The sequence below is a fragment of the Desmodus rotundus genome, chromosome 3 (assembly GCF_022682495.2).
Source record: "Desmodus rotundus isolate HL8 chromosome 3, HLdesRot8A.1, whole genome shotgun sequence".
Lineage (NCBI taxonomy): Eukaryota > Metazoa > Chordata > Mammalia > Chiroptera > Phyllostomidae > Desmodus > Desmodus rotundus.
In genome coordinates this window covers 138625011-138645248 of record NC_071389.1, presented here as the reverse complement: position 1 = coordinate 138645248, position 20238 = coordinate 138625011, and the positions used below count along the sequence as shown (strand labels likewise).

Here is a 20238-nt window from a genome sequence, read left to right as displayed (position 1 = left end):
GTTAGTAAACACTGAGCACCTGCTGTGCACTAGGCCCTCTTCTATGACCATGAACAAAAGAAAGTCCCCACCCTCATGAAAGCTACACTTTAATGGGGCAGACACTCATAAACAGAAAATGTACCTTGTCTAAGTGGACCCTGTAAGTGCAGCTCGAATATGAGTCTGGCTGCAGAGCCCATGCGTTTGACCACTACATTACGCCACACGGAGAGAGAAGAGAGCACGGGCCTCAGACATGGTTAGCTGCCACCTCCTGAAAGCCTCACAGGATGGCATGACTTGGGTGAGCTGACCACTCTCAGGGAGAGGATATCTGTCTCTCTGAGAAGGCTGCTTTTTGACTCTTATGTGTTCACCTTTCCTGACCCCTGTAGCCCACCTACTACCTAGAGATCTTGCCTTCACATCCTTGCTAGCTCAGATGCCAGTTCAAACGAAGGTACTAATGATTGATTAAAGCAAAGTTATTTAGCAGAGCCCAATAATGAGGCTGGACTTTCACATACACTGTAGACCTGTGTACACAGAAATAGGTGAGAGGAGTTAGGCAAAAACTTTCAATATCATTCAAAATTACCCTTAGAAGTAGGGCCGCTGGTTGGAGGGCTATTACCTGAAGCTACCTGGATTAATTTATTACTTTTTAACATATAATAGTTTAACTTTTACTTAATAAAATCCCATTTACCAGCTCCAGTTAGTCCTTAATTAATGAAGCCAAGGCTCTTTTGCTTTACAAACATAGATATTTGATAGATACATATATTTTTCAAATATCCAGAGTTAATTTTCACTTACTAGTTTCAGGATTTATCTAGATTTTAACTGCGTTTTAATAAAACTATTTATGTTGTTTAACTCCTTTGAAATCTTGGGAGTTAAGCAGGCTTTTTATCTTAAGCCAGGTTTTATTTGAGAACCCTAGTAAGTTTATGAAGGATTTAAGTTGCTTTTATTAAACACTCTTGGTAGTTTAAATACAGGAAAAAAATATTTTCTCTGCTACTAATTTAGCTTGGTGTGAGTTAATGTTAGTCTCTTGGAAATAAGCTTCAAATTTTCAACTTTAATTACAAAATAATTTGTGGGTTCTTTGTTGTTGTTGCTCTCTTTGTTTTTGGATCTGTGAAAGCCAGCAAGGAAAGAGAAAGCCCAAAGGAAAAACACCCTGGCATCCTGCAGCCTTTCTGTTAGCACGGCACAGAAGTGTGGTTTATCCCTCTGAATCCTCTGTAATTAAGTGTTTCACGCAAATTTGGTGAACACACTTGCTCTGGAAACTTTACACGCCTTTTTTTTTTAGTTCATCATGTGAAATCCTTGCAAACACAAGGATCTTTTATTTGTTGACAAAGGGAACAGTGATTCTGGACAAGCAGCTCTCTTGTCTTTCTCAAAAATAAGAAAGGGAAACTGGCCCGTATTTTGGTGCAGAATAACCAGAATGAAAACTGCACATTGTGTGTTATTTCTCCTTTATTTTGTGAGTGCTTTCTATCCAGCAGTGAAAACTATTTATGTAAACTAGCTCATGCTTTCTGCAAATGACCTGAAAAACAAACATTCGTAAGGCATTCAGAGTCAAGTATTACATTACTGACCAAATCAGACAAGGTACTAACTTAGTTCCCTTTGGGGATTTCAGATTAAAAAAAAAAATGGTGGAATGATTCTCTTTCTATCATACATTCTTGGATGGATAATTAGGTAATCATCTTGCAACATGGATCAAGTGCCTTCTGTGTGCGGGGCTGTGTGCAGGGCTGTGTGCAGGACTGTGTGCGGGGCTCTGCCGGGCTGTGTGCGGGGCTCTGCCGGGCTCTGTGCAGGGCTGTGTGCTGGGCACATAAATGAGACAGGGCCCCCAGCCCAGCACAGCTCAGTTTATAAGGAAGACAGGCAGGTAAACAAATACTTACTAGGCTGGGAGACTCTTGCTCTAATAAAGAACACCTGGCAGGAACAAGGGACTTCCTCACTCAGGGACCCAGCAAAGGAAGAGAAGATGCAAACCTATGGATGGTGTCAGGTGGGTACTAGACTTATGGGGGGGGTTCATTTCCTAAGTTTTATAAATGTCTAAATGCTATGCTATACTCCTGAAACTAATATAATATAGAATGTCAACTGTAATTGAAAAAAAATTTTAATCAAAATAAAAGAAGATGCAAAGCATAGCCAAATTGCTGCACTGGTTTTAAATCTTTACTGATCCCAACCAACACTGTATGGACACTTAGAAAATGATCATTTATTGCCTATATGCGTGGGTGGCCATGGTCCATAAATGGGGTGCTTTGGGGAGGGCCTCGGAGGCCTCTGTTCTAAGAGAGGCCTTCCACACCAAGTTCTATATTCCCCACCTTTCATCATTTGATCTGAGTCTCAGAATAAAGCCCAAGATCTCTGCCTTCAAAGACCACAGTGGAATCACCACAAGTCTCTAATTAATAATAGTTCATTGAGTGTCAACTAACTGTTTTTGGCTCCTATGTCACCTCCTCAGATAGTTGCTCATTAGCAGAGGTGGACTGAAGGTGAAGCTAAGGAAGTTTATGTATTTCAGAGTCTCTTAACTTGCAAGGCCCTTTCTAAGTCCAGGCGGTCCCTAGCAATCTAGTCATGTACTTGTGTGTTTTTATGAATGTTGTAAAGTAAAATATTTTAGCCACAATCAGTTAAAACATAAGGCTATTCTCTCTTTTTCTCCAATTGTCCCTCCCTCATGCTTCCTCTTGTCAGGTGGCATTAGAGTGACTATGGGCATTTGGGGACGGGGCCAAGCGAAGTTGACTTAAGGATTCGTTTCATGTGAGTTTAGGAGAAATGTTTAGGAAATTTGCATTCATTTTGTTGTGTAGGTTTGTTTCTACTGGATGTTCTAGCACAGTAACAGTTTCCTGGAATATTCTTATCACTCACACGCTGCCAACCGCCTATTGTCACTATGAACATGTCCCCTGACACGCAGCAACCAAAAGACTAGGAGAGCATGGGAGGAGAACGAGTGGAGTCAGTGAAATGTGTGGAGTCAGGAGCCAGAGTACATAGAAATAGTACATCTTTCCAAAGCTTACAGCTCAGACACAAAAGAAACAAAGGCTTTCGCAAACCTGGCAATCATCCCGAGAGTCACATGACTTTACCAAATAACAAGTTCTGAAGCTGAAACTTTAAAAATATATCAATAACAAAAAATTATTATTTTGGTCTACCGCTTTAGAGGAAAGATCAAAATGCTTTTTTCTTAATGGAGAGTATATTACCAAACATTATCATGTGAGAAGGTAATCAAAAAATATATAGCCAAAATATGTGGGAAAAGATATTGTAGAGGTATGTCAGAGACTTCATTAATATAAATATTGCATTATTATTTCCTGGATTTTGTGATGTTTGTTTATCAGCTTTTATTATTTTTAATTTGCTGGATTTCTCATTTTCAATAAATCTTCATGGGTGTACTAGTTTTTATGGTTTTAAAGGTTTTCACTTTAGAAAGGCTCCCCAAATTGTTCTACAAAATCTGAATCTACCAGCCTTGCCTCATGGCCATCCAGTTTAAAGGAAGCACATAATCTCTTTCATGGAACTGATGTTTATACTTCCCTCGCACTTACTGCTATGTGACCCTGTGAATGTGTGTAGAGGGTGTTGGTGCTCTGCCCACAACCCCTTCGCCAGCCAGCGAGCCCATAGCCTACCTCTTGTGCATGCTGCAGCTGACAACTTGTACCTGTGACCTTCTCTGCAGACATGCCCTGGATCAAGGAGCCACTTCACCTGGGGTGGCCAAGGACTGACAGAGACACGGGAAAAAGCTTCGTCCTCTTGCCTCAAAGTACAACTCTGCAGGTGCCATTTACATGCCAGAGCCCCGGAAGATCAGGACAAGGTGAGATACCTGAGCACACTTTTGCTCAGCTTCATCCCTTTGCCATCCAGGTGCACTCACCCTCGGGCTGACAGTGTGTTATCTGCTGATGGTTTGTGTCTCCTCTTCGCAGGAAGATAATGTCAAGAGAGCAGGAACTTGATCTGTCTTGCTCATTGCCATGTTCCTATTGCCTGATGGCACGTAGTAATTATAATAACATGGGGGAGATGATTAAAGGTTGAATAAATATTGTGTAAATTCTAGTCACTCCACACATATTTTCTCTAATTCTAATGACAGCCCTGAGAGGTAGATATTATTTCTTTTCATATTACAGATTGGGAATTGAGACAGTGCTTTGCTTAAGTGGCTTCATGAGAGTAACACCCCTAGGGAATTCTCCAAGCATAAAGTAAAATATTACTGTTTAAAGTAAACAGGCTGAGCCCAGCTGTTTTGTGCTGGCCATGTGCCCTGACCTCCAGGGTGGGGATCCAACATTTCCCTGGGTCACTCTGACCCAGGCGTGGGAGTGGACCCCTCCCTGATTTAGTGCAGGACAAGTTGTGTGGATGACGAAAGGACACACGAGAAAGGACCTGAGACACCAAGAATGAGTCAGAGATACAGCAGAGTGAGGACCTAACCTGAATCCCTTTTCTCCTCACATTCCCTGACTCCCTCCTGGGACACCCCCTTGTAAAAAGAAACAGCCACCCCCTGTCCATAGGAGTGCTCCTGGCAACCCAAAACCTGCGACTGGGACAACAGTTGGCCAGGCACAGAGCAAAAAAAATTCATCTCTCCTACCTTGCCACCTGTATTCCTTCCCCAGAGTCTGTTCCTGCTCTTGAACTGAACTCTTCTCAGGGTAGCTGAGGGGTGAAAGGGGGCTCATTTCCTTCAGGAGACACCCTCACCTCCATGAGACCAATAAGATAAATTCATATTGGCAGCATATTTCCAAAATCTATATTATTTACTCTTAAATTTTTATTGAGTCATAATTGACATATAACATAGTATAAATTTAAGACATTCAATGTTGGTTTGATACACTTCCATTGTAATATGATTACCACCATAGCATTACCTCACTCATCTATCAGGTCACATAATTAACATTTCTTTCTGTGGTGAGAACAATTAAGATCTAGTCTCTTAGCAACTTCGAAGTATGTAATACAGTATTATTGATTATATAATCACAGTGCTGTGCAGTAAATCTCCAGAATTTATCTATCAGTTGCAAATTATGTATCTTGAATAACATCTCCTCAATTCCCCCCCTCTCAGCCCCTAGTAACTACCGCTGTACTCTGTTTCTCTGTGTTCGGCTATTTTAGACTCCTCACATAAGTGAGATCATACAGTTTTTGTCTTCCTCTTACTTCTCTTAGCAAAATGACCTCAAGGTCCAGACACCTTTTTTTGCACACTGAAGGATTCCTTTCTTTCTCATGCTAGAATAATATTTCATTGTATATGTATATACCACATCTTCTTTATTCATTCACCCACTGACAGATACTTAAGTTTGTTTCCATGTCTTGGCTATTGTGAATAATGCTGCAATGAACATGGTCATGCAAATATCTCTTTGAGATATTGATTGCAATTCCTTTGGATAAATACCCAGAAGTAGGATTGCTGGATACATGGTAGTTCAATTTTTAACATTTCGAGAAACTGCCATACTGTTATCCAAAATAACTGCACTGTTTCACATTCCCACCGACAGTGTATAAGGGCTCCCTTTCCTCCATATCCTTGCCAACAGTTACTATCTCTTGTCTTTTTGATAATAGTGAAGGGGAGCATAATACACCACCCCAAAATATGCCACTTTGGCATGTGGATTATTTTGAGCTGAAGGCAATCAAGACCCAGCAACCTCAGGAACAATTTTTACCTCTCCCTTAACAAACAAACAAACAAACAAACAAAAAAAAAAAGAGCTATTATCAGAGATGACTCCTCCCACTCCTGAAAAGACCTATATTCATGGCAAAGCAAACTTCTTCTTTTTCTTTTTTTTTTTTTACTATGAGGATGCATTTATTAAAGCTGGGGACAGTGAAACAAGGAAGGGCTTAGCACAGAGGAAGAAACAGGAAGGCCTAGAATGGGCTGCCTTAGCTCACTGAGAAGTCAGAATAAAGGAGCTTTGGGGACAGGTTCAGGGGATTAGCCTTGCTGCCAGCTGCCCATTGCCTTAGAGTTTAGGAGACATGTGACTGGGAAGAAAGAAGTGGGCGAAGAAGAAGGGAAAGGGAATGGTGCAGGCTGCTCCACAGAGGGAGAGCATGGGCTGGGTCTTTTGTCTTGAGGCTTTTCTCCCTCTTGAAGGCAAGAACCTTAGGGGAGGTCTCAGGGTAGGGTTTCAGCAGAATACTCATCAGTTCTCTAGGTGCCCTTTCGGGGTCATGGTCTCCTCTGATTGGTCAGAGGCAGGGCAGGGGGTCTTTAGTCATTGCAGTTGATCCCACCTGGTTTTGCTGCTTTTCTGGGCCTGGAGCTGAAATACAACTGGGGCCTAGAGGTTTTCTCTAGGGAGGTGATCTTTTATATCTAGCTCTAAATTGCTGGGCCATTGCATTCAGCTATCTGTTTCCCTATGCCACATGCCAAGGAAATTTCCTAGTTTCCTACTATCCTGTCTCATAAACCCCTTAGAGACATCCATCCCTAAAATCTTTTAGGGGTGATGAGGTAGGAGGGTCTCTTTCTCTTCAGTAACTGCTTCCTGCTGACACAGCCCATGGTCCCTGGCAGGGCAAACTTCTAATCCCCAAATATCTGCTCTTATCATCCTGTGAATTACCCTTCTCCCCTTTGAAGCCTCAGGCCCCTATCCCATTCCTTAGCTCAGAAGGACATATAAGCCTCAGTTGCTCAACTTACCTTGAGTCTTATGTCTCTCAAGCTCTTGTATATATGTAATTAAATTTTCCCTGTTAATCTATCTTATGTCAATTTAATTATTAGATCAAAGAACCCAAAGAAGGAAAGAAAGGAAATTTTTTCTGTCCCTATAATAGCCATCCTAACAGGTTTGAGGTGATATTTTGTTATGATTTTGATTTTCATTTCCCTAATTATTACTGATATAGAGCATCGTTTCATATATCTATCAGCCATTTGTATGTCTTCTTTAGAAAATGTCTATTCAGGTTCTTTTCCTATTTTTTAATTGGATTATTTGCTTTTTTTGCTGCTGAGTTGTACAAGTTCTTTATGTATTTTGGATATTAATCCCTTATCAAATATATCGTTTGCGAATATTTTCTTCCATTCTGTAGGTTGCCTTTTCAATTTATTGATTGTTTCTTCTACTGTGGAGAAGTTTTAAGATTAATGTAGTCCAACTTATTTATTTTAGTTTTTGTTGCCCGTACTTTTGGTGTATTTTTTTTTTTTTTGAAAGAGAGAAAGAAGGGAAGGGAAAGAGAAAGAGAGAGAGAGAAACATCTATCAGTTGCCTCTCACACATTCCCAGACTGGTGACTGAACTTACAACCTGGGCATGTGCCCTGACTAGGAAACACACCTGTGACTTTTTGCTTTGTGGGACGATGCTCCAATCAACTAAGTCACACTAGTCAGGGGAATTTTGGCATCTTGTCCAAGAAATCATTGCCAAGTCTAATGCCAAGGGTATTTTCCCTATGTTTTTTTTTTTTTCTAGGAGTTTTATAGTGTCAGGTCTTACATTTGTCTTTGATTCATTTTGAGTTAATTTTTATGAGTGATATAAAATTTGTGTTTTGGTTTAATTCTTTTGCATGTGGATATCCAGTTCCTCGCACCATTTATTGAAGAGATTGTTCTTTCTTCATTGTATGTTCTTGGCGCCCTTGCCAAAAATTAATTAACTATTCGTGTATGAGTTTATGTCTGCGCTGTCTATTCTGTTCTGTTATTTACACTTAAAATAACTCTCAAAATAACTCTCTCTACCCCAAGCTCTATCTAGTGTTTTTCTAGTTTCTTCTTTGAAAGGTTTCATGAAATTCAGTAGTGTTTTTTCATCTGTGATTACCTTCTCACAGAAGAGCAAATCAAGATACATGTCCTGAGTGTGTTATAGTCTGGTTACAGGGATGAGATGAACCCATATGAGACAATTACTGGGTAGTATCCCCCCAAAAAGAAAGACATAGGAGGATAAAGTACTTCTGTGTGGGCCTCTCTAAGGAAAGGGAGAGACCGTTTGTTGCAGCTGGAACTGTTGGTAAACCACAGAAGTGATGCATTTACTCTTGGCCTTAGTTCACATACCACCTAATGTGATAAGGGTGAGCTCAGCGTGCTGGCTCTCCTCCGGGCTGCTGTAGATGGGACTGGAGAAGTCACCCTCCCAGCTTCCTCCTGCTCTCTTTCTTCTCCCTGAACATCTGATTCTCTTTTTTTTGTCTTCCCCCTTCCTATCTTTTTCTTTCTTCTCCCTTTTCTATTCATCTAACACTTCTTTTATCCTTTAGAATTTTCTTTAGAAGATTTGGTCTTATATTCTACTTTTGAGGCACTGCAATTTACAGAAGAGAAAAGGCTCTAGAGCTACACAGACTGGCTGCAAAATCAGATCTGTACATTTTGGGCAAGTTATATAACCTTGCAAAGCTCTGTCTCCTTCTCTGTAGATGGGAGGCCACTGATCTCTCATCACATTACGTGGAGGAATAAATAAAATGATATATGTGAAGTGCCTGGCACATAGATGGCTCTCAGCAGATGTTTATTTATTCCCTGCTCTCTTTTTTCTTATTTTGTTTTTGCAGCACTATGCATGCAGTCATTAAATACGTGCTTATTGGATGAGTACTTAGAGTTTAATTTGGTAGGCCCTCATATACTTTGTGGGGGAGAAACAAACTTTCTTCTGCCTTCAAGGTTTTAGGGGCTGGTCTAATAATCAAATGGACATAAAACAATTAGAAAGAGAAAATGACCAAACTGAATACGTACAGATGTGTGGGAACCCCAAATACATGAGAGAGTCAGAGACTTCACATGCAAGAGAGGTGCAGTGATAAAAAGAGAACCTGGGTGTGTAAGACTTCCTGAGCTAGAGATGAATAAGCTGCCTTGGCTTCAAAGGTCATTGCAGGATGATAAGAAGAGCAGATACTTAGTAAATACAAGTTTGCCCTGCCCTATAGATAGGTCAGAAGAGATTATCTCTGATAATCTCTTCTGGGCAAGGCTGCTAATCCAAATTCTTCCAGGTAGTTAAGGTAGTTAATGATGAGGGTGGCAGAAGTTTCTCTTGAGCCTGTGGCTGAAGTTGCCTTTAGCTCAAAACAATCTGTAAATCACAGAGGCACATCTTGGGGTAACTTGTTCTGGATCCCCACAACTTGGAATTTTTGAGATTGAGAGTGATTTAATAATCATTATTATAACCCATTTATTGTTTTGTGTCAGGCACTGGAATCAGAGAAGTCCTTTTCATAATATCTGATATGACCTTCCTCAAATGCAAAAGTTTAGCATTATTTTTATTATCCAAGATACAACCTTTATTGCTCAGGTTCCACTCTTCATTTTACATATTAAGAAAGTCAGTTTTAGGGGAGCTGAGGAATTTAGATGATGTAAATTACTGAGCAAGTACACGAGTAATTTACACGTACAGAATCTTGCCTCCAGACCCCAAACCCTGGACCACTAGGTTAGACTGCATGTCAGCTGGTATTCAGAGTTCCCAATAGCCTCCTAAGGAGGATAGGGTCCCCAGCTGGAGGATCATTTGTTTCCTGAGTGCAAAGTGAAATTCTTAGAGGAAGTACTTAGTAATGTGCAGGTATACAAAATGGAAAGTTTGAGACAGAGCCATATTGTTCTCAAAGGAAGGGATAAATCTTAAGAGTCAGGGAGATGGAGAAGTTAGGGGTTTGGGAGAAAATGTATTTACAGACCCCGTAGGTCAGTCTAGAGCTGGTGGGTAACAAAGAAGTCAAATGGGGAATTTTATTAGGTTGTTTGCAGTTTAAGATGCAATATTGTAACAGAGGAGTCAGCCAAAAAGCTGGAGAAGGCAGGGATCAGGGAGAAAACCCCGAAGTGGAATGGAAGGTTAGAAGAGGCTTGCTCTCCCTGAGACAGGAGGAGCTGCTGGAGAAGAGGTAGTGGGGCAGCTCACGACCAGCAGAAGGGAGCTGGTACTGAGCATGCGCGACTAGAGACTTTGCCCCCTTACTGAGCTTGGTGGCCAGAGGAGGGGCAAACAAAGCAAACATGACTGATGTTGGACCTCTTTGACTAGAAGGCTGAACACGCCCACTGGCTTCTGGTGGGCATGGGATTCTGGGAGAGGACTTTGAAATAGAGCGCATAGGGAAGCACAAGGTCTGTGGGCGCTTTCTGCTCCCTTGGCCAGCTCGGTTGGCCACAGGGAGCCTCGGTGCCCGAGTCCAGCGGGTCCCCGGAGACCGCGTGGCCATGCTCCAAGGCCCTGCTCCAGTGCCCTGCTGCACAGAAAGTGGCAGCGCTAGCAGAACTGTGACCGGGAGCCTGACAAGCTGCCTGGATAATCCTGCTGCAGTTACCTGCATTTCACAAGGGACGGTACTGTTAGGAGTGGGGAAAGGGATTTCAGGCGCATTCTTGAACTGGCAGATGGTGGCAGGGCTGTTTGTCTTTGCGTATTTTAAAGAGACTGGCACCCTGAGGCCGAAACACACCATCATTCCAAAACTATATAACCTTTAAATAAACGATCCCTTTCTTTTTCACCAAACTCTTGTCTCCAGAGTTACACCTCTTAGCAGTGAGCAGTAGAACCTCACTAAGTGTTCAGTAACAGCACCAGGCTATCCAATAGGAGCCTTTTCTTTGTCTTCCACAAAATCTCTAGTAAGCTTGGCATTGTTCTCTGAAGGTTTGTAAAGAGCCTGTGCTTGGTGTAGATGTGATGTGGACAGAGCCCCATTTTCAAAGTTGGAGAAGAGGCTGCTCACAAGGATCCACGACACCTGGGCTACAGGTAAGTGAAATTCAGACCACCTTTCCCTGTTTTATTTTCCCAACGTTCTCCTCCTACACATACAGGCTTGTCTCCCAAGCATGTGCCCTTATTAAGTCAACTTCTGCTACAAAATACTTTAACAAGCCCTAGGTGTGATCTAGATGTGAATATGACAAGGCTCCTCTGGAGTTCACAGGAATCTTAAATATCTTCTGGATGAAACAGTCCGAGATCTGTGTGTGTTCTATCCACTATAAGCATTAAGGATGTTGACATTTTTTAAATTATAAAATATAGTTAACATAGAATGTTATTTTAGTTTCAAGTGCACAACGTAGGTATTTAACATTTATATACCTAACGAAGTGATTACCACACTAAGTCCAGTAAACCATCTGTCACCATGAAAAGTTATTATGATATTAATAATATTATGATATTATTGACTGTATTCCATGGGTTGTACATTGCATCCCTGTGACTTATTCATTTTATAAATGGATATTTGTACCTCTTATTCTCCTTCACCTTTTTCTCTCTTCTTCCCACCCCCTTCCCCTTTGCCAATCATCAGTTTGTTCTTTATATTTGAGGCTGTTTCTATTTTGTTTTGTTGGTTAATCTGTTTTGGTTTTTAAGTGCCACATATAAGTGAAATCATACAGTATTTGTCCTTAGAATATTGATATTTGGTCACTGTAACACCACGAAGTTGGTGTTAGAGTATAACTGAGTGTGTCCAAATCAGTTCCTAATTGAACTGTTTTCTAACAAGTAGGCCACAACTATGACTTTTAAAAAACAAGTTGGCAAAATCCCAATAATTTCTATTTCATTTTACATAGAAACTGCTACTAGATCAGATTGCCTCCCAGACACACCCTCACCAGGGATGGAACCTGCAACCCAGATATGTGTCCTGATTGGGGATTGAACCCACAACCTTTTGGTGTGCAGGGATGATGTTCCAACCAACTGAGCCACCTGGCCAGGTTCAGACCTCTTAAACTTTTCATATGTGTGTGAGTAACCTGGAGATCTCATTAAAATGCACATTCTGATTTAACAAGTCTGAGGTGCAGCCCAAGATTCTGCATTTTAATAAGCACTCCGGAGATGCCAGTGCTGCTGGTTCGTACACCACACTTTGAATTGCAAGGGTTTAGTGGGTGGTAACTGTTCCCTCTCCTGCATTTTCCTGCTTGGTAGTGGAAAAACCAATCATTGAAGGATAAAATCAGAGCCTATAAGTATGAGCTGTTGGATGGCATGTCCGGCATTTAGAACAAGTTCAGGGAAGTTACACTGCATTTACTTTACAAATATTTATTTTTCTGATCCCAAGAATGCACCATGTATCTGCACACTTCAGCAACCCTAGGACACCATGAAGCTCAAATAAAGTTCTTCGTTTGCTTAGGTGAACCACGGTCTTAAAATATCAAAATCAAAGGAGTTCAGAGCCATTAGGGTTGACTCACCAGATATGATGGTGTTGTCACATGTTCATCAGTATAATCAGACATTTTTCCAGGGAGCTGTCAGTTCACCACGTACACGTTTGAAAAAGATATTTTCCATTTGATATTTGATGGAAGCAGAAATAAGGTGCTGGGGACAAAGACTGTATACTGGAATAATTTCTTTCAAGAAGCGAGATAAAAATAATATCTTATATTTGTTTAAAGATTTATCATTTTAGAGCAACTCATCTGAGTTATGTCATTTGATCTTCAAGAAAACCCTAGGAGGTGTATTTAAAAAAAAAAATAACGTAAAGAAACAAGGTCTGAGGGGTAAAATAATTTGTTGAAAATCAACTGCTACAGTGAAGCTGGGATTAGAACAGAGATCTTTTAGTCTGGTCCTCTTCTCATTACAACATTAGCAACTGTATCATATTTTTGCTCTCAATGTTCTTTCCCGGGCAGACATCAATAATTGATCCTAGAATTTTTTTTCACTGGGCTGTTCACAATGTTCTCAATTCCATGCCCCACGAGGCTAATAAGCCACTACCAAGGAATTGGGCCTGGTGTGGGAGAAGAAACCTATTTCTCTCCTGGCAGTGCTACTTTTATTGTCCACAAGGACTGGTTACAAAGAGAATCTCCATCCTCTGAGCTCTATAAAAGGACAAGCATTCATTTTTCAGGTATATGGTAAAGGATTATTCTCTTAGGGTCAGACTGTGACTCTGGAGGTCCTTTTTAACCCTAGAATTCCATGAAGGTAACTTTGTAGTTATTGTTTTCCATGGCTTTTCCCTAAAGTTACAATGAGAAGATATACATGCTGGGGTAGGCAGAATTCTAAGATGAGTCTCTTGATCCCCACCCACTGACGTTCACAATCTATGAATGCCCGCCCGCCACCTTTGAGTTTAGGTGGGACTTGTGACCTGCTTTTAGCCAATAGAATGTGGCAAAGTTGAATGGATTTTGCAGATATAATCAAGATCCCAATTCAGTTGATTTTGAGTTAATCAAAAGGGCCGTTATCTGGGAGGGGGCTGACAATCAAGTAAAAGTTGTTAGAGGAGGACTGGGTTCTCCCTCAGGTCAGATACTCTCTCCATTGCTGGCTTGGAAGGATAGTGCCGTGTTATGAGAGAGCCCATGGAGGAGGCCAGGTGGCAGGAGCTACAGGTAGCCTTTTGAGCTGAGATCAGCCCCTGGCCATAGCCAGCAAGAAAACAGGGGACCTCAGTTGTACAACCACAAGGAGATGATGAGTTCTGCCAACAACCTGAAGGAGTTTGGAAGCAGATCTCTCTCCAGTTGTGCCTCCAGGTAAAAACACAACCTGGTTAACACCTTGCTTGTAACCTGATGAGACCTAAAGCACAGGCCCCAGCCATGCCATGCCCAGACTCTTGACGCACAGAACCTGTGGGATAGTAGAAGTGTGTTGTCTAGTCCTGATTGGTGTGGCTCAGTGGGTTGGGTGTCATCAGGCAAACCAAAAGGTACCCCGTTCAATTCCCCTTCAGGCATGTGCCTGGGTTTCAGGCCCGGTCCCCAGTTGGGGGCATGCAAAAGGCAACCTATCAATATTTTTCTCGCACATTGATATTTCTCTCCCTCTTTTTCTCCCTCCCTTCCCCTCTCTGTAAAAATAAATAAAATCTTAAAAATAAACAAGTAAAAGTGTATTGTCTTAAGCTGCTAGATTTAATAGTTGCTGTGCAGCAATTAAAAAAAAAACTAACACACATGCCATATATTGCACTTGCATTATTAAATCTTAATCTTGGTCTTTTCTTTAACTGTACATCTATTTGCATATTTAAAATTCTAGTTAAAGCTCACCTAGACTTAATTTTATCTGAACTTGAGAAAGGTGAAGCACAATAGGGCCCATATGGTTGCAGAACTCCTCCCTGGAATAGGGGGAAGACTTCCCTCCACACACTTCTCCACATGCCCACATTTCTGAATGACACTGCAGTCCAGTTGACAGTCAGCTCTGACATCACTACAAACAGCAGAACAATCCTTACACTTTGCTATGATTTTCCAGCCTTTACTGAGAGCCATCACAGCAAAAAGGCACTTAATGATATGTATTCTGGGCAGTCCTGCTTGAAAGTCCTGTTGGAGTAAACAGTTAAACTTGGCTTGGTTTTCATAGTTTCTTTAGTGAGACGTTGCAGCACCGTGTAGGCTCAGAGGGTACATCCACGCATTTATCACTCAGCATTGACTAAGGGCCATGTGCAGTCCTGGGCAGCGAGAACATGAGTGATTAAGATAGGGCACTTCTTCTCAAGTTGCTAGAGGAGAATATAGGCAAGAAAACCAATAATTACAATGTGGTAAGAATGAAAAGGGTGCCAGGTGAGTGAAAATCAGAAGTCTGAAAGAAAAAAAAAAACATCTGCCGAAATGACTGCACTGAAATTCATGGCTTGCTTGTGTCTCTGAGAGACTGAGAGGCTGCTACCTCTTCTTGCTCCACTGTTCTTTATAGTCCAGGTGCTGGCCGGGTCTGCACATAGTAGACATCCGGTACTGCACATCACTCAGACTGAGACTCCATTAAGATTACGTCATTATTTTTATGTCCCACTCCCCCCCAAAATGCTGCTAATTAAACTACAATATGCCAGGAATCATAAACAGATTCTGGTTTCAGAGATGTTAAAATGTGCGGGAAAATGCTCACCTTAGAATGGACCTACTGTAAGTAATCATTGAACTAGTTTGTTGAATTTCCAGCAGGATTGTGGGCATAACAGAGTAGAGATTTCGGGGTGGGTTTCAAAGACAGTGCGTGCTCACGGCCTGCCATCCAGCGCTGAGCCCTGCGACTCAACTCAGGTCGATGGCCGAGTGACCTCCTGGGCTCCTGGCCGCAAGACAGACAGTTACTGAGATGTCTTTAAGTATCTCTGAGAGTTGTGAGTTCTAAAGCTATGAAAGAATGCAAGATCCAAAAAGTTTTTAAAAATTTAAGTTATTAGGTGGAAAATACATTTACTTATATTAGGAACCCATCTAGTTCAAACATCTTTTGAGTTAGACAACACATACACACACGCACACACACACATACACACAAACAACTGTTACAGGTCGAACTATCTCCCCGCCCTTCGATTCACATAATAAAGTCCTAACCACTTGTGAAAGAAAGGGTGGGGGGCTGAACAGGCCTGACCAGCCTAGTGACTGAGAGTATCACAGGGATGGTCTCAACATTAACTCCTGACCGGGCAAGTCGTGGTGGGTAGTCACATCCCAGGTCTGTATCTTCTTCAGTAAAAGGTTACTCTTTACCTTAAGTGAGCCCTGCCTATCATTGGTGTGCATCTAGACATGTTTGGGTGGTTTTCTCTTGCAGACCCCCCCAAAACAGACTCCCCAGCAACAGAGCACAATGACACCAAAGTCCTCGTTGTTATCATGTTGCCCACATACCGTCTCTACTCACTGTGATTGTCAGATGTTAACTCTCCCGTGCTCACCATTATAAAAGAAGTACATATCTCTATTACCCTTTTCATCTGGCCTAGAGATTTTCCTGTTTTGTTTTCTCCTATCTCCTTAATCTACCACCAATAGATTTCATGTAATCTTTCTCACTTTTCTCCTTTGAATCTAGATATATAAAAAGAACTGTGAAATGGCCTTTCTCCAGGGCATTTTTTCAATTCATTGAAATCCTGCATCCCGGCATGTCCTCAAAATCTTGGCTCAAAATAATTATTAAGACTTTCCACTGGTTTGGGCCTTTCTTTGGTCAACACTTAGCACCTCGGAAGGTGACCTTGGAAAGAGGGTCATTGCAGGTGTAATTAGTTAAGGCGAGGTCACAGTGGAGGAGGCCAGGTCCTGCTCCAATATGCCTGGTATCCTTACAGAAAGGAGAAACGTAAGCACAGACAGGCACAGGGGGAGAAGACCGACTGAACATGAAGGCAGAGATCAAGGTCCTAAGTCCACAGGCCAACGCGTGTCAAAGATTGCCAGCAAGCCACCAGAAGCTAGAAGAGAGGCCTGGAACAGATTGGCTCTCAGTGCTCTCAAAAGGAACCGGCCCTACCAACACCTTGATGTCACACGCCTAGCCTCCAAAACTGGGAGACAATACCTTTTTGTTGTTTAAGCTAAGCAGTTTGTGGTACTTTGTTAGGGCAGCCTTGGGAAACTGATATATCTACATATCTTAGGAGCTAAAGAAAGGCCACAGCCAATCACATGACGAGCCTGGGTGGAAGTCACACACTTCTGTGAGTAGGCAGAGTTAAACTGTGAGTCAGGAGACTAAAAACCCTTTCGACATTTTGAAACCATGACGCAATGTCTATAAAAAAGACAATCTGACTGGGAGAAGAATTGCTCTGGATGTCTGCAGCTCCAGGTCTCCACTCCGACCCACCTCTCTGATCATTAGAGGCCTCACAGAATAGGGGGGTGACTGCCATCCTTAACAGGTGGGTGGCCGGGGTTGGGATGGCAGCACTCCTCCCAGCCCTCCCATTCCAGGAAGACTATGAACTAGGTATAGAGAACTCAAAACCAAGATATGAGTACATTTTGTATTAAAAAGGATCTGTGTGTATTTGATATGTGCCAGATGTCCATCTTCTCATAGAAATCACCATCCATGCTGGAGAGACACAGAGCTTGTGTTGACCCGTGCCAGCAGATTGGTACATTTTTAGGAATTTTGCAAGCTGTTAATAAACAAGGCTCCACTCCTTGCAATTACAGAAAAATCTAACATGATAGCTAGCTCTGTTGCAATAGTGCTGCAGCTGAAAGAGGTCATAATTTAGTGAGTATAATTTGTATGAGGGTGAGAAGTAGTTTAATAGCAGATGAATTATCAGACTTAATGATAGTACTTTTACTGGGGAAAAAGTCAGCAGATCGGGATGCAGCTCCACGTGCGAAGTCATGGTCCAACGCAACCATAGTTTGGCCAAAGATAGGAGTTTGTCCAAAGTCCTCGGGCATTCTGTGAGAAGCATTTAAGGAGATGGAATTTTCAATAGACTGTTGTTTATTTTATTGTTTGGAAGTTGAGTGCTACATATGTTTACTATCCTGCTCCTCCCCCACAGCCAGTTATTAAACATTTACCACCACTGGGAAGGCAGACCATTAACAAAGACTCACGTGTTGAATAAGTTCAGGTGCGGTAAGAGCTAGGAAGGCACTGAAGCAGAGTGATATGGGGGAGGGCGACCGGTGCTCGGGGAAAGAGATGGAGGGGTGAGTGACCAGTGGTAGCCAGCCATGTGAAAACAGAGGGGATATTTTGGGTAGGAGTGTGGTAGGCAGTGAGACAGTACGATCAGAGCAAGGACTATAGGGCAAGTGCAGAAGGTCCCCAAGGCAAAAGTCCTGGCTGCCTAGCAAAGGGCAAAACTGGGAAAACAAGGACCTCACCCGCAGCAACCTTTCCTTCCCTAACATGTCTCTGGTCATGTGGTTTGGACCCTCCCCTGACCTTTCAAGCCCTGCTGGCATGATGCTAGTCATGTATTAGACCCCCTTGAAGGAGGAGCAAGGGGCCAAAGAGTGGCCTCATGCAACTCCCATTCCAGTCCTTGCATGACCACTCTCTCAAGCATTAACCCTAGGGGTAACATCTAGGCTTCTGTTGTGTTTCAGCTCCAAGCCCAGAAAAGCAGCAAAACCAGATGAGTGGCGCCATGGATGACATTGGGACCAGTGTGGAGGGCAGGACCAGTAAAATGGCCTTGGTCCAGTCAAAATAGCATAACATATATAAAACAAACTGGAGTCACTCATGTCAACCAAGCTGGCTACCGGTCAGCCATGACACTTTGCTTCAAGAAGGAAACTACCTAAGTCATGCTAGACACATCTGGCAAGGAGACACATGTAAGATGTCTGCACAAGTGACCAGAACAGCCATGTCTGCAGAGCGGGACCACCTATAGGTAGGCTCCTGGGGAAATTCCCCACACACCATCAAGGTGCCAAGACATTTATCAGAAAGACCCAGAAGGGTGGAGTACATCACTCTCAAGGGTATAACTGAGGCAGGTTCCAGCCCACTGCTGAGACAGCCGAGCTCCACACACCAGAGTGCTGCTCCACGCCACACTGATCTCCCGTGGCATTGCTGCTGGAGGCTCTGCCTGCTAGACCGAAGACTTCGTCTGCCCTGCTGCCCATCTGGCTCCAGAGATTCTCCCTTGCAAGATGCTGATGACTCCCCTGCCCACTGTGCTGTCTCCCGGACCTGCAGACTGAGACTCTGGGACTCAGGTTTGTTATCCCTCATTGACTGTTGTGTGTGTGCGTTATATTTCTCTTAGACTGTTAAAGTGTGAGTAGGATATTAATGTATGTTGATGCTCTACTTTGAGTGAACCTGCATTCAGTAAAAGCTGAATGAAGAGCATAGTTACTGTGTGTGATCTTATCTGTCCCTTGGTGCTGGGCTGCTTGGCAGGCAGCTAGCCGAGCAGTTGCCTGGCTGACTTAGAAGAAAGACTATATCACGAACATAGACTCGTGAAAAGCAGCTGCATTGACTGATGACCCCCGCCCTGGCTCTGACAAATAGTAGAGACCATGACCCTGAAAGGACACACCTGGAAAACTGATGAATATCCTATTGGGATCCTCCCCTGAGACCTCCAGATAAATACCCTCAAGATGAGGACCCAGTGTGGCTCTCTCAAAGGAGTATGCCCTCGCCTTCCCCACCCCCTTTCTCCCTCAGGTGCATTTTCCTTGCCTCTCGCTTCCTCCTAAGCTCCAAAGGCCCTTTTTTGCTTTTGTAACTTGTTTCCCAGGGCTCATTTCTTCTATAGCTTACTTCTGCCTCTGTGACTTTCTAAGTAAACTTTCTCTTACAGTTTGAGTCTTGGCTCTGAGTTCTTTCCTAGCCAGAACTCGAGCACCGAGGTCGGTGAACCAAGGTCTGCTCTGACTCCACCGATCTAACACCCGGTGCCATTCTCACTGCCTACAGAAGAAAGAGCAAGTTTAAAGGCTGTGAGAGAGGAAAGAATGCATATGTTGCTATTGCTATTATTAGCAGAATTTGCATGTGAGATCCCAAATCTGAGGTTTCCATTCACTTCTTTTTTCCTCATTCTGTGTTTGGGAACCACTCAGACTCACTGTCCATTTGGTCCCATGGAACACCTGTGATTCCCGGCTTCCTCCACAAACTAACAGAGTCCTGTATGATTTAGGTAATAATTGTACTGTACATTCCTTTCTTGTTTCTCACGTTTGGTGGAATTGAAAGCCAGGGAACCTGTATTTTTCCCTGTTCCTAAATTTGCTACACGAGTCTAAACCACTCCATTTGGAGCCTCAGGTCCACTCCCCACTTTCTCCAACAGTATAACTGTGATTCTCCCCAAGTGCCTCGTTGCTGGGCTTGTTTCATGACGTGGTTAAGGGCCAGCGATTCCTCTTCCATGCATTTTTGAAAATGTTTATTCTCCAGTTTGGCTTTGGAGATGGACAGCTCCTAACGTAAAAGGAGACAGTTTGGAGCAGATGTTTTGATTCCCATACCTTCAGTAATCCCACTTACTTAGTCACTCCTGGTTTCTGAGACCCGGAGGCCTCTCTGAGCTCTGCGGAAGCGCTCGAAGGATGCTGCTTTTTTGCGTAACAGCACCACATTCAACTCTTAAATGCCACGGCTCTACTTCATTTCTCAGTGATGGTGCAAATGAGTTGAATATTTCATATTGTAGACTTTTAACTCTCCACACATTAAACAAAACCATTACAGTGGTCCATTCAGCCCAATAGATAAGTGCTTTGGCTGCAGAATGGAATCGCTAATTGGTAATTTAAAATATGATGCCTTGCCTTTTTTCCCCTTTTAGTTTATAAAAAGGGAAACTTTCTCCTTCATAGGCTGAGGGGCTGGTTCTTTG

At 42.7% G+C, this 20238-nt stretch overlaps 1 long non-coding RNA gene across 1 annotated transcript; it reads left to right on the top strand.

Annotated features, from left to right (window-relative positions):
* Nucleotides 1-3762: 3762 nt before the first annotated feature.
* On the top strand, nucleotides 3763-18673 carry LOC128780532 (uncharacterized). The gene is made up of 3 exons (XR_008426451.1): nucleotides 3763-3898; nucleotides 10764-10868; nucleotides 17975-18673. It is a non-coding gene; the product is annotated as an uncharacterized lncRNA (long non-coding RNA).
* Nucleotides 18674-20238: the final 1565 nt, after the last annotated feature.